The sequence below is a fragment of the Cervus elaphus genome, chromosome 15, assembly GCF_910594005.1.
Source record: "Cervus elaphus chromosome 15, mCerEla1.1, whole genome shotgun sequence".
NCBI lineage: Eukaryota > Metazoa > Chordata > Mammalia > Artiodactyla > Cervidae > Cervus > Cervus elaphus.
In genome coordinates this window covers 52,441,385-52,454,295 of record NC_057829.1, presented here as the reverse complement: position 1 = coordinate 52,454,295, position 12,911 = coordinate 52,441,385, and the positions used below count along the sequence as shown (strand labels likewise).

Below are 12,911 nucleotides of genomic sequence, written 5' to 3'. Positions count from 1 at the left end.
GACAGATGGGCCAAAACCTCCCCCTCCCCATAAGTGATGTTTTCACTGCGGTGTTCCAAACCGGAACCTCCTTTTTTTTTTTTTTTTAAAAAAGCCACAGTGTATGCATGTGGGATCTTAGTTCCCCAATGAGGAATAGAACTCGTGCCCTCTTCAGTGGAAGCGTGGAGTCTTAACCACTGGACCACCAGGGAAGTCCCCAGGCACCTCTTCCTAACATATGTTTGATATATTTCTTATGAATAGCCAGGGCACAAATAAAAAAGAGTGGACACTTTATTTATTTATTTTATTTATTTATTTATTTATTATTTTTTTTAATTTATTTTTTTGTCATACATTGATATGAATCAGCCATAGATTTACACGTATTCCCCATCCCGATCCCCCCTCCCACCTCCCTCTCCACCCGATTCCCCTGGGTCTTCCCAGTGTTGTTTTTAATGGTGAAAATGGTTCATTCAGTTATGTCTGCATGCCTACCATGAGCTTGAAACTGTTTTAATTGCTATGATAAGCAAAGAAGAAAGGCACAAAAACATTATTTTGTCAACTTACATGATATATTTTGCCTATTCCTTTTCTGTGTATACATATTTGTATGTTATCTTATACTTGTAAGGAAATATTTGTATCCTGTTTTCCTCATTTAATATTATATCTTAAGCATTTCTGCATGATTGTAATTTTTAATGTTGGCATAGTATTCTGTTTTGTGGCTATTTCACAATTTCTTAAGCCATTTTCCTATTGATCAGTTAGAAATGTTTGAATTTTAGTAATGAAAACAGGGATGAACTGTGATGTATAAAAGTTTATACTCATTTCTAATTATTTTCTTAAGATAGGTTCAAACTGGAACTGCATCAAATGATATGAGCTTTTTTAAGGCCCTTGGTACATGATGCCAAATGCTTTCTTGTATGGGAGAAAGTATTCATTTCACTTTATCCTCATGGCATGTTTCTTTTCTTTTTTTTTTAAGTGCTGATGCATTAGAAAGCATGTTGGATATTGGTCTTTCCTAGAAGGTCTTGTTTCCGGGACCAGCTTCTCTGGACACCTTCCTACACAAGGTGTTTTCAGTCATCTTACTTAGTACTTTGGTGGCGCTAGTGGTAAAGAACCTGCCTCCCAATGCAGGAGACGTAAGAGACATGGGTTTGATCCCTGAGTAGGGAAGATCCCCTGGAAAAGGGCATGGCAGCCCACTCCAGTATTCATGCCTGGAGAATTCCATGGACAGAGGAGCCTGGCAGGCTATAGTCCACGGGGCTGCAAAGAGTCAGACGTGACTGAAGTGACTTAGCATGAACACCCACATTTAGTACTTTTAAACTTGATAGAAGGAAAAGGTATTTATTTGGATATTGTCAGTACCTCCCTGAGCACCTTCTTTGAAGTACACTTAAATATTAGATTCATAGTAAAAATATAAGGAACCATGTAACACTGCTTCTTCATGTATTAGATAAGCCATTGTTTAAAAGAAAAAAAAGATTCTGTTTCTCAGTACCTAGGGGGAAAGGCCCTTTTCTATTCTTCCTTTGATCAGAATTTTGTGGCCTGCCTCATTTCCCCTTTTGCTCTGGCTATTAGGACTGTAGAAATTTTACTATTCAAGTACACCAGCAACTTTATCTTGTAGTTGGAAAACCAACTTCTTTTTTCACTTCATGACTTTATATTTGTGACTTCCAAGTACATATGTATCTTTTACTGAATGTTGTCTCAAATCTTTCTTGCAGATGGGTAGCATGTAAATAGTTCAATAAAATGAGCTGCTAATGATGAGGTGATGATTTTTGATAAAGAACTCATTTGGCTTGTATCTTTAAGATTTTTGGACAGAAAATTACATACAGTTTTAATTGGGTATAAGAAAGCTAGTAATTTGGGAGAAAACATTAGGGCCAGAAAATTCTGATACAGCTTTTATAAACACTCAAATTGTGTATGTATTTTAGCAACCGGTGTTATATTTGCAACCAGTATTATGGTACGGCTGATCATTAATTGAGAAACTTCTTATCTAACTAGTGTATATTAATGTGCAGTCTTTCCTGGGGATGTGATGATGTTTGAGGAGCATGGTGACTGCTTAAAGTACTTAGTATATAAACAAACTGTGCTGCTTTTTTGCTTTAAAGAGAAATGAGGATTGGACAAGGAAATTGCAAAGGACTTTGGGAAAAGAAAGATCCTTCCTCATATGTGGGACTGAAACGCACAGCAGGCTTAGTCATGCCTTCCTCTGCACCCTTCTGCACTCAGCTCTCTTTGCCAAAAGCTCTAATTATATGGTATTGTAATTATTTGTTTACAGTCTGTGTCTCTATTAAAATCTAGTTGGCCCAGCCTTGTTTTTCATTGTGTCGGCTGTGACCAAGCACAGTTCTAGCTGTAAATTTTTAATAAATATGATTAATATTTCTGAAATAGCAGGTTAGAAGGCACATTTTAGGTCAGTAAGTATCTCAAAATATTGGTAAATATTTTGAATAGTCAAGAGGAGTTGGGAGGAATTTTTTTGCCCCTAGTGTGTTCCTTCCAAAAAAAAAAAAAATCATAAAATCTACTTTCCTGAAATCCCATATTTCTTTATTTTTTTTAATAAAAAAAAATTTTTTTTTGATGTGGACCATTTTTAAAGTCTTTATTAAATCTGTTACAATGTTGTTTATGTTTTGGCCTTTTGGCCATGAGGTATGTGGGATCTTAGCTCCCGAATCAGGAATTGAACCCTCACCCCGCGTTGGAAGGTGAAGTCTTAACTACTGGATCACCAGGGAAGTCCCAATCCCACATTTCTTAGAAGTATTCAGTTGCAAGCAGCATTTTGGCACTGAGGCCTGCTTGAATGAGCTAAGTGATCCTTCCTGGGCAGCCCTTCTCACCGATTCTCCCCTACTTTTTTTTTTTTTTTTTGTGGCCTTGGAGTGGTTTGTGGGTTCTTTGTTCCCCGACTTTGAACTAAATCTGGTCCCTCAGCAGTGAAAGTTTGGAGTCCTAACCACTGGACCGCCAGGGAATTCCCTCCCCTACAGTTTTATATTTTTCTGGGTGTGAACATCACCCATATTTATTGGAGTCCTGTGGTCTACCCGTCCATGTATTGTGCTGAGGATACAGTGGTGACCAAAATGTGAACTCTGTGGTCAAAGATGGAGTTCATATTCTGGAAATTTTAGAAGCAGACTCAAGTCTTAGAATACATACAGTGAACTTCCCTGCTGCCTTCATTTTTTTTGTTGTGGACGAGTTGACACATGGAGAACCACAAGTCTATGAGTCACTGATGTGACTATTTGTGATAACGATCCTCTGCTCTAGACAAAATGAGAAAAGGATATTTCTTTTTTTTTTTTTTTTGATTTGCCCTTATATATTTATTAATACTTGATCAACTGACACATAGTTTCAATCATATCTTTTGTTCAATATTGACAAATTTTGCAAAATAGTGCTCCTCCTGACCTTATTTTTTTAAATTTATTTTCTGTTCACTTTTTATACAGTGGCTCTCCAGAAAGTATTTATTATTCATAACTGAAATTTTGTACCTTTTGACCAACACCTCCCATTTCCCCTTCTCCCTAGATCCTGGTAACCACTCTCTTACTAACTGCTTCTATATGGCTATTTTATTTATTTATTTATTTTTTTAAATTTTTTATTAGTTGGAGGCTAATTACTTCACAACATTTCAGTGGGTTTTGTCATACATTGATATGAATCAGCCATAGAGTTACACGTATTCCCCATCCCGATCCCCCCTCCCACCTCCCTCTCCACCCGATTCCTCTGGGTCTTCCCAGTGCACCAGGCCCGAGCACTTGTCTCATGCATCCCACCTGGGCTGGTGATCTGTTTCACCATAGATAGTATACATGCTGTTCTTTTGAAATATCCCACCCTCACCTTCTCCCACATAGTTCAATAGTCTGTTCTGTATTTCTGTGTCTCTTTTTCTGTTTTGCATATAGGGTTATCGTTACCATCTTTCTAAATTCCATATATATGCGTTAGTATGCTGTAATGTTCTTTATCTTTCTGGCTTACTTCACTCTGTATAAGGGGCTGGAGAAAAGGATATTTCAACTCACCTTTTCCTTCTATATCCTCACCCCAAACACATACTTGGTATGGTGCCGTCAATATTCATTTTCACAGTGTCCCTGCTCTAGAACCCAGTTTGTTCTTGTGTGGAAATCTAGTCGCTTTTGGAGAGCCATAGCTGTAAGTGAAAATTGCTCAGTTGTATCTGACTCTTTGTAACCCCATGGACTGTACAGTCCATGGAATTCTCCAGGCCAGAATACTGAAGTGGGTAGACTTTCCCTTCTCCAGGAGATCTTTCCAACCCAGGGAAGATCTCCCACATTGCAGGAGGATTCTTTACCCGCTGAGCCACCAGGGAAGCCCAAGAATACTAGAGTGGGTGGCCGTTCCCTTCTCCAGGGGATCTTCCCAACCCAGGGATTGAACTGGGGTCTCCTGCATTGCAGGGGGATTCTTTACCAGCTAAGCTACCAGGGAAGCCCTAGCAATTTGTAAATCCCCTCACTGATCTTGTTCCAAAGGGCCATAATGACTAAATTGGGTGATAGAATGAGATCCGTGGTAGTTTGTCACCTTAATGGGCGACGTATCCTGACTTTGCAGTGACTTGGAAGTCTTCCTTAAAGCAGAGAACACATCTTGGGGATGGGAGCTGGATTGCACGGAATGTTTAAAATTCCAGTGGGTGCCAAAGAAATGCTTAGTGGAGGGACTGCCTGATTCTGAAATTGCCAACCTGCTTGCCTCATTGGTGAGTCTTCTAATTTTTAGCAGCAGTTTCCACTGCTTATTGTGGAACCCATCGTTAACCAGTGAGAGGCTCAAAATCCTCACCTGTAAAATTTGTACTAAAAAATTTATTTACAGGGCAACAGTGGAGAAACAGACATAGAGAATAGACTTATGGACAGGAGGAGAGGGGAGGAGAGGGTGAGATGTATAGAAAGAGTAGCAGGGAAACTTACATCACCATATGCTGTGGGGCTCAGGAAATTCAAACAAGGGCTCTGTATCAACCCAGCGGGGTGGGATGGGGAGGGAGATGGGAGGGAGGTTCAAAGCGGGGTGATATATGTATACCTATGGCTGAAGCTGAAACTCCAATACTTTGGCCACCTCATGCAAAGAGTTGACTCACTGGAAGAGACCCTGATGCTGGGAGGGATTGAGGGCTGGAGGAGAAGGGGACGACAGAGGATGAGATGGCTGGATGGCAGCACCGACTCGATGGACATGAGTTTGAGTAAACTCCGGGAGTTGGTGATGGACAGGGAGGCCTGGCGTGCTGCGATTCATGGGATTGCAAAGAGTCGGACATGACTGAGTGACTGAACTGAACTGATGGCTGATCCATGTTGAGGTTTGACAGAAAACAAAATTCTGTAAACCAGTTATCCTTCAATAATAAATAAATAAATAAAAACTTGGGGTCTTTTGATGAACCTCTGAGTGGTTTTGAAGACTGAGTAACATCTGTGAAGTGACTAAGAACAGAGTCTGCCCTTAGTACACACCAGCCTCTCTTATCTCTTAGCATGGAAAACTTTTCTTATTCCCTAGCATTTAGAAACACAGGTTTATAGTATTTTTAAGTTACAGTAGTTCATATTTATTAATAATGAATCCACAGTGTATTTAAGGTACCATAGATTGAATTCTTCTTGATTTATAAACTGATATTATCTAGTTGTTGGGATTTTTCCATATGGCTTAGGACAGTGTAGAAGCAAATTTGCAATTATTTAATTAATGAATATTATTATTTTACTTGTACAGTCCTCAGTACTAAGTACTAGAATGAAGTTCTCTATATAAATTATATCATTTACTCCTTACAGTGAAGCACACAGAAAGGTCAAGTAATTTGTTCAAGGCCAGATTGGAGGGTTCTGGGCGCTCCCCTTTCCCTTTCGTATGTGTTAAATCACTGAGAAGCGGGCCCCTCGGAGGGCAGAAGTCAGTGCTTTGTGGATGGCTTTCAGTCTGCGTTGGTGTCATATGCCTGACCATGTCACTTCGTGGTTAAAAGGACTCATGCTCGGTGTTAGGTGTAGAGCTAGCACAGCTCACTCATGAGCACTGCACTTTATTTATGTACCTTCTGGGACCTTCCTGTAGTCTGTCCTCTCTCTAGTTCTTAGTGGCCTTGGAGGAAGCAGTATAGCTAGCAGTTAAGAGCCCAAGGCTCTGAAATTGGACAGCCTGGAATTAAATCCGAGCTGTGTCAGTTACAAGCCTTGTCAGCTAAAGCAAGTTACTTATTTCTGTGTCTCAGATTCTCATCCGTAAATTGAAGATAATAAATAGTATTTACTTTGAAGAGTTGTGAGGATTAATAGAGTATACACACACACACGGGCTTCACACACACACACACACACACACACAGTACTTGAGGTGCTTAGAACAGTTCCTGGCACATAGTGAGTATTCTGCAGCGTTTGCAGTTGATAATAAGATGATGGTGTTCTTTGAGCATATCTATGGGCCATGTCATTTTTGTCTTCATATCCTGCACAAAGTCTGCCCCAGTGTTCTACATGTGGTGGGCATTCCATAAAGGTCTATTGACGAAATGGATGGATGTGGCTGGGTGGAATGGTTGAATGCATGACCAGTTCTTTTTTACCCTGAAGTGGTATTTGCCTCATTGAAATAAGGTCTCTGTTTAGTTTCTGACTCAAGATTGAATAATCAGAAGTTGACCCAGAAAAGTTAAAATTATTTGTCAATCATAAATAGTTATTAAGTGCTTACTATGGGGTGGGCACAGGCAAAATATTTTATGATTAACTTACAGAGCCTTGTGAAGCAGGTCCCATCCCATTTTACAAACAGTATGTTTCATGTTGCATTGTGTGCATGCTTAGTTGTGTCTGACTCTTTGAGACTTTACGAACTGTAGCCCGCCAGGCTCCTCTGTCCATGGGATTTTTCAGGCAAGAATACTGGAGTGGGTTGCCATTTCTTCCTCCAGAGGACCTTCCTGACCCAGAGATCGAACCTCTGTCTCTTGCCCTGGCAGCTGGCTCCTTTACCACTGAGCCAGTTGGGGAGCATTCATTTTTATCCCTGTAGTTAAGAGGTAGGACTTTGAATCAGGGGAAACTGTGAAGCTGTCATCTCAGTTCTGAGATGTGTGACCTTTAGCCTAGAGTAAAGTACTCATAGACAGTTGTATTATCTGTTATTACTGCAGCTTCTCTGAGGCAGAATCATAAACACCAGTACTACTTGGATACAAGTGTGAGAGCCCTGGATATTTGGTGTTTATCATATCATAGCAAGCATGTCATGGGTGTACAAACTACATATTCCTTTGTTGAAAATTCTGGCTTTGGGGAAAGTCTTCATATGGAAGCTAAAATTTTAGTACTTAAGTTTAAAATTATTTTCTGTATGATGTCCTTGGTGGGAATGGAAAAATGCTGTCCGTGCTCTCAGTGGTGCTTAAAATGAGTTAAGTGTGGAGTTGTCTTCATTTTCTCTTTCCTAGGTTAAACTTTCTCTTTGGGTTTCATACTTTTCATCCCTGTGGGTTTCATTTACCTTTGGTTCTTTTCTGGTTTTGTTTTCAGTTTTCCCCAGAAGTATTAAGAGCCCAGTATTACTCACTCTGAGCCTGGCTGATATTTACTGTGACCTGAGGTAGTATATCCTCCTTCACAGTCAAAGTCTGTGGGATGAAGATGCCTCTCCTGTGAGAGGAGAAGACGCCTCCCCTGTGTGAGGCGACACACAGTACTGAAACACTGGTTGGAAAGATCCACTGGAGAAGGAAATGGCAACCCATTCCAGTATTCTTGCCTGGAAAATTTCATGGTCAGAGGAGCCTGGCAGGCTACAGCCCACGGGGTCACAAAGAGTCGGACACGCCTGAGCGACTGTGCACACACACACACAATATGCTTATCCAGTGTGGAGAACATATGCTTGAGAAGTAGAAAGAGGTCATTCCACATTCTGCCTGGCGCACTGTATGCAAAGCTGTGTGTGTATATCCATGTGTGCAAACATGTGTGTGTATGTGCATGTGTATGTGCACGCATGCTGTCGGCACAAATCTGCTGGCTTATACCAGGAAAGACCTATTCTCCATTTTCCTGAATGGCAAACTCCTCTTTGCTCACAGTATGTGAGATGAAAACATTCTTGTTGCCAATTTCCTTCTGATTAGCTTTGTATCTAGGGTTGCAAGTTTTCCTTTGGACTATTTTTTTCTGATTATTTTCTCACCAGTGGTTAGGAATAGGAATGGAAGGATGCCAGGAAATGACTTATCTGAAAAGGAGTCTTTTCCCCACCCCTAACTACATGCACATAAACAGGAAGAAAAACGAATAGCAACTAACTTTTGATTCCTTGGCTAGATTATAGTGTTTTATTGTGCCACTTAGAAGAAGAGTTATGGAAATATATGTCAGAGTGATAGCCAGCTGGCTATCTGAAGTGAGTATCAGCTTTCTGGAAGCAGTAGAGACATTTTCCTGTCATTTTATAACATTTTTTTAGAATTGCCTGACTGCTAGAGAGTGTTTCTCTTGCCACAGTGCTGCAATAAAAGTAAACATATACATTTCTAAGAAACATTATTAGGGAATTTCTTTGAAGTGCTTAAATAAAGAGCATTTGTTATATGCTCCAAGTGTTTGATTCTTAATTCTTCCCAATAGAGCAGCCTCGTGCCTCTCAAACATCACTTAGCACTGAAGGCTCTAGGGAACTTGAGAGGCAACCGGTGCTGGCCCTGCCCTTCTCTGATAAACTGGAGACCTGGATGGCACACCAGGCAGTTACTGTCAGCCACAGGAACACAGGTAGCCAGGACTTTGATCTTGAGGGAGGAGTCACATGAAGTAAGACCCACATTTGCCCTAGTTTTCTGCTAGAGCACGTTCCCTGTTGTCTGCACTCCTTCATCTGGGTACCAGGAGGGGAAGCCTGTTACAGCCTGGTGGTCTCCAGAATTCCGGGCTGTTGAAGAGGCTGAAGTTTGTATGGCAGGCCACCAGGGAGGAGGGGGCTGTGAGAGGGGAACCCAGAAGCTGAGGTGTGTGTCCGTACCGCTTGAGACCTGGCAGAGAGCAGCGTCTCCCAGGTGGGAAGGAGAATGGCCCTGGCGGGGGTCATGCAGTCTGGAGAGAAATGGAGAGTTCTGGGTTAGCCAGGGTGGAGAGACCTCACTGAGCCCCTTACCCCTTGAGACACCAGAAAGACCATGTCTAGGGGTTAAGGGTCATGCATTAGGACTGAGGACATAACTCATAGACCCATCTTAACCAATTATAAAGCCAAAGCTGACAGAACTGAGAGGATCTGCCAGTGACTTAGCTGCCATCAGCTCCATTAACATGGTGTAGCCATGGTAGTGAGGTTCAGGCCAGGCAAGGATCACCAATGAATGCTAAATCTAAGGGGAAATTTGATGAAAGACAAGATGTTTGCATGGTCTGAAAGCATCTCCCCACAGATTACTTATTATAAGGGGAAAAAAAATAAAATTTCTGGGGAGAAATCAGACAGCACTTTGGCTCAGTGATCAAAATTTATATTGCCAGGGAGGGGCACATAGACTTCACATACTTTCAGCTATGACACCAAGAGAAGAAAACATCACCTCTGTAGTTTTCTGGATGATAATGCATAAGGTGAATTGAATCATGAGGAAATGTCAGACAAGTCAAAATGGAAATGTTTTGTTAATATAAGAAAAGGAAAGTGAAAGTTGCTCAGTCGTGTCCGACTCTTTGCGACCCTGTGGACTATACAGTCCATGAATTTCTTCAGGCCAGAATACTAGAGTGGGTAGCCTTTCCCTTCTCCAGGGGATCTTCCCAACACAGGGATCAAACTCAGGTCTCCTGCATTGCAGACAGATTCTTTAGCAGTTGAGCTAGCAGGGAAGCCCAAGAATACTGGAGTGAGTAGCCTATCCCTTCTCCAAGTGATCTTCCCGACCCAGGAATCGAACCAGGGTCTCCTGCATTGCAGGTGGGTTCTTTACCAACTGAGCTATCAGGGAAGGGGAGGACTATATAGTCCCTTGGACAGCAAGGGGATCAAACCAGTCAGTCCTAAAGGAAATCAACCCTGAATATTCGTTGTAAGGACTGAGGCTGAATCTGAAGTTCCAATATTGGCTACCTGATGTGAGAAGAGCCAACTCATTGCGAAAGACCCTGATGCTGGGAACGATTAAAGGCAGGAGGAGAAGGGGGTGACAGAGATGAGATGGTTGGATGGCATCACTGATTCAATGGACATGAGTTTGAGCAAACTCTGGGAGATGATGAAGGACAGGGAAGCCTGGCATGCTGCATCCATGGGGTCACAAAAGAGTCAGACAAAACTGAGTGACTGAACAACAACAACAAATACTCTCCTGAAGTAATACAATTGAAGTATTATATCAATATTAGATTTACCAAGATTGATACTAACATTATGGTTATATAAGAATATGCCTATTCTTAAGAAATAAATTCTGAAGTATTTAGCGCCATGATGTATGGAACTTTTTTCCACGTGGTACAGGCACAAAAAAATGTTGAGTGAATGCAGGTATCTATAGAGAGAGAAAGAGTGAATGATTCTATGTGTTAAATGTTAATAGTAGGTGAATATTTGGGTAAAGAGTACATGGCATTCTTGATATTATTTTACAACTTTCTCTACACATGAAATTATTTCCAAAAAGAGAGAGAGAAAGAGAAACAAAGCCTAGCAATTTTATAACTTAAAGAGAAAAAGAAGGTATGTGGAAAAGAAACATGTGTTTCTTAACTATCTTGTGGATTTTCCACCCTTTGGGTTGTCTCTGGTAAATAAACATTTAATTCTATGGCACTGTCTGTGTCACTCAGCATCTGCTGCTGCTGCTAAGTCACTTCAGTTGTGTCCGACTCTGTGTGACCCCATAGACGGCAGCCCACCAGACTCCTCCGTCCCTGGGATTCTCCAGGCAAGAACACTGGAGTGGGTTGCCATTTCCTTCTCTAGCGTGTCACTCAGCAGGCAAAGGCATTTCTATATCTGTTGGCTGAGAAAGTGTATGTAGTACAAGAAGAAATAATAGTGCTGCTTTTCAAATTGAAACCATTGTATCATTTGGTGCCACGGAAGAGATTGGAATGAGGAGTCATTTAGTTCGGTTCAATCACTCAGTCGTGTCTGACTCTTTGCCACCCCACGGACTGCTGCATGCCAGGCCGCCCTGTCCGTCACCAACTCCTGGTGCCTGCTCAAACTCATGTCCATTGAGTCGGTGATGCCATCCAAACATCTCATCCTTTGTCATCCCCTTCTCCTGACTTCAGTCTTTCCCAGCATTAGGATCTTTTCCAATGAGTCAGTTCTTTGCATCAGGTGGCCAAAGTATTGGAGTTTCAGCTTCAGCATCAGTCCTTCCAATGAATATTCAGGACTGATTTCCTTTAGGATGGACTGGTTGGATCTCCTTGCAGTCCAAGGGACTCTCAAAAGTCTTCTCCAACACCAGAGTTCAAAATTATCAATTCTTCAGTGCTCAGCTTTCTTTATAGTCCAACTCTCACATCCATACATGACTACTGGAAAAACCATAGCTTTGCCTAGACGAACTTTTGCTGGCAAAGTAATGTCTCTGCTTTTTAATATGCTGTCTAGGTTTTCTTCCCAGGAGCAAGCGTCTTTTAATTTCATGGCTGCAATCACCATCTGCAATGATTTTGGAGCCCCCCAAAATAAAGTCTCTCACTGTTTCCATTGTTTCCCCATCTATCTGCCATGAAGTGATGGGATCAGATGCCATGATCTGTTTTCTGAATGTTGAGTTTTAAGCCAACTTTTTCACTCTCCTCTTTCACTTTCATCAAGAGGCTCTTTAGTCCTTCTTTGCCTTCTGCCATAAGGGTGGTATCATCTGCATATCTGAGGTTATTGATATTTCTCCAGGCAATCTTGATTCCAGCTTGTGTTTCATCCAGCCCAGCATTTCTCATGATGTACTCTGCATATAAGTTAAATAAGCAGGGTGACAATATACAGCCTTGACGTACTCCTTTCCTGATTTGGAACCAGTCGGTTGTTCCATGTCCAGTTCTAACTGTTGATTCCTGACCTGCATACAGATTTCTCAGGAAGCAGGTCAGGTGGTCTGGTATTCCCATCTCTTTCAGAATTTTCCACAGTTTATTGTGATCCACACAGTCAAAGGCTTTGGTGTAGACAATAAAGCAGAAGTAGATATTTTTCTGGAACTCTCTTGCTTTTTTGATGATCCAGCAGGTGTTGGCATTTTGATTTCTGGTTCCTCTGCCTTTTCTAATTCCAGCTTGAACATCTGGAAGTTCACGGTTCAGGTACTGTTGAAGCCTGGCTTGGAGAATTCAGAGCATTACTTTGCTAGTGTGTGAGATGAATGCAATTGTGTGGTATTTTGAGCGTTCTTTGGCATTGCCTTTCTTTGGGATTGGAATGAAAACTGACCTTTTCCTGTCCTGTGGCCACTGCTGAGTTTTCCAAATTTGCTGACATGTTGAGTGCAGCACTTTTACAGCATCATCTTTGAAGATTTGAATTAGCTCAACTGGAATTCCATCACCTCCACTAGCTTTGTTCTTAGTTATGCTTCCTAAGGCCTACTTGACTTCGCATTCCAGGATGCCTGGCTCTAGGTGAGTGATCACACCATTGTGATTTTCTGGGTCGTGAAGATCTTTTTTGTATAGTTCTTCTATGTATTCTTGCCACCTCTTCTTAATATCTTCTGCTTATGTTAGGTCCGTACCATCTCTGTCCTTTATTGTACCTGTTTTTAAGGAGTCATAGAGTGTTCAAGATTCCTACTCTGATGCTTGCCGGCTGAAGGG

The 12,911-nt window shown here is 41.5% G+C and overlaps 1 protein-coding gene across 10 annotated transcripts in view; it reads left to right on the top strand.

Annotated features, from left to right (window-relative positions):
* SGMS1 (sphingomyelin synthase 1) overlaps window positions 1–12,911 on the top strand; it is a 324,458-nt gene that overhangs the window by 83,311 nt on the left and 228,236 nt on the right. The gene's annotated exons all lie outside the window — the stretch shown is intronic.